We start from the raw sequence: 2,556 nt of genomic DNA, 5'->3' as shown, positions 1-2,556 counted from the left end.
TTGTGTATTTCGTGTTTATCACTACACATATTCCCCAAATGCTTACATGGGAGTTTGAGGTTAGTATATTCACTTCCTAGGTGTTAGTACTCTATTCACATGCTTATTGTAACCTTCCTCATTTCACAGATAAGGAATCTCTGGGGATTAACCAACCTCCTTTCTGTAATGGTAATCATTAAAATGAGTCCTATTGACAAAGGTCAGATGAACCCCTAGAATGTATTACCCAATCTGTTTTTTCCCCCAAGAAGATAAAGGACCTTCAGGGATGGCTTAAGTGTATCTGTCCAAATGAAAGATGGGTCACATGACCTCTTGGCTTCCCAAGGCTAAGCTCTGTGACTTTGCAGCCATGTGTGCATGTATGTGCAAGGCCCTTCAAGTGGTCTGAAACCGTGGCTCTAAAAACCATAGCTGGTGGAGAGGAGGACAGACACACTTGTCAGCTTGCCTACCTGATCGCCATCTAAAATGGGCCCATCAGTGGACTTCACAATAGAGTTTTCACTCTTTAGATTTGCTACCTGTCTACCGGAAAGGTGGACACTGAAGTGAAAACTGCTGCCCAGAGAAATTCAGAGAGCAAAAAATGTGCTGAGGAGCCTGTTTACCTAAAGGTTGTTCTTGGTGCTATTCTTTGTCAAAATGTGAACACACACAAATGAGGTTTGTGCATTGTCATCCGTGAGCTGCCGTTGAGCCAGTAGCCCCCAGCGGTCTGACGGTGCTCTTCGCTCCAGTTTGGGGAATGCTGGATTCTCATGGCCCCTGCAGTCCTCCAGGTCAAAATGACACTTTGTCACTGAGTTTTCTACAGGGCTCTATTAGTAACTGACAACACACGCCTTCAAGGGAACTTCAAGGGAAACATGGAATAAACTAAGTCTCAATTGCCTTATGTCGCTTTATTCTTAGGTTTTTATAAGAGTTTAGTGCCTCTAACAGCAGTTAATCAAGTTTCTGAAGGATTCAGTTGACAGATGTCAACTGTTTTTAGAACATATGCTTGACTCAGTACACTCTTTTTCCCGTTGGCTAGCAACAAAAGAGTTGAAGGCATCAGGATTTCCTCCCCAGCCCCGCAGGCTCACCTGGGCTTTGTCACAAGTTGTCTCAGGGCAGCCGGAGGAGGCAAACCCTAAAGCACAAGGGCTTTTCAAGCCCCTGTTGTGCCACATTCGCTAATGTCCTGTTGGCTAAAGCAAGTCACGTTTCAGGCCCAGAGTCAATTTGGGAGAGTAACACTCAGGGGCATGGGCGTGTGATTTGGCGTGATCCATGGGCCCGTATCTGACAATCTACCCCATCAGAGGCCGGGCGCGGTGGCTCATGCCTGTAATCTCAGCACTTTGGGAGGCCAAGGTAGGTGGATCACGAGGTCAGGATTTCAAAACCAGCCTGGCCAAGATGGTGAAACCCTGACTCTACTAAAATTACAAAAATTAGCCAGGCGCAGTGGCAGATGCCTGTAATCCCAGCTACTTGGGAGGCTGAAGCAGGAGAATTGCTTGATCCCGGGCGGCAGAGGTTGCAGTGAACCAAGATCGCGCCACTGCACTCCAGCCTGGGTAACAGAGTGAGACTCCATCTCAAAAAAAAAAAAAAAAAAAAAAAATCACAACCGGCAAAATTCAAAAGCAGATGCATTTCATACTGCTTTAAACCTGTGTCTGATTTTTGGGTCTGGTCACTAGATTGCTTTTTATTAAACTTTATGGTTCTCTCTTCATGGTTCATTTTGCTTTATTTTGAGATGGAGTCTCGGATCTGTCGCCCAGGCTGTAGTGCAAAAGTGCTATCTTAGCTCATTGCAAACTTCTGACTCCCGCATTCAAGCAATTTTCCTGGCTCAGCCTACCGAGTAGCTGGAATTACAGGCATGCGCCATCACACCCGGCTAATTTTCGTAATTTTAGTAGATACGTGGATTCACTATGTTGGTCAGGCTGGTCTTGAACTCCCGACCTCAGGGAATCCACACACCTTGGCCTCCCAAAGTGCTGGGATCACAGGCGTGAGCCAACACTCCCGGCCCATTTTGCCTTTTTGCTTACTTTTGTTAACAGTATTAATTTATTAAATGTAAACATTGAAAATATACCGAAAAAATAGTTGGAGAACATTAGTTTCAACCCAGAGGGTAGACTTCATTAGTCTAAAATAGAAAAGACAGTAAAATTACAATGCTTTAAAGGCTATCATAGAGATGTGGGAATGTAGGGAGGGGCATCCAGCTCCAATTCCCATGTAAGTAAGAGAAGGAAAGCATTCTGGGCAGACAGAACCATGCGGCACGGCCCTGAGCAGCTCACTGTCCCCTAAGGAACAGTGTGAAGATTGGTGTGACTAGCGCTTAGAACTCAGAGCTGCTCAGACCTTAATGTGCATGTGAATCACCCGGGGCTTGTTAGGACGCAGATTCCAACTCAGCAGGTCTGGGTCCAGCCAGAGGTTCCCCATTCCTAGCGAACTCCGTGGAGTTGCACGGGCTTGCAGCACACTGGCCTGGGAGGACTAGGGCAGTTTAGGGTAGATGTCGTCTTCTGCCTTCAT

The sequence above is a fragment of the Macaca mulatta genome, chromosome 11, assembly GCF_049350105.2.
Source record: "Macaca mulatta isolate MMU2019108-1 chromosome 11, T2T-MMU8v2.0, whole genome shotgun sequence".
NCBI lineage: Eukaryota > Metazoa > Chordata > Mammalia > Primates > Cercopithecidae > Macaca > Macaca mulatta.
The sequence above is the reverse complement of the archived record's forward strand: the minus strand, read 5'-3'. Positions refer to the sequence as shown.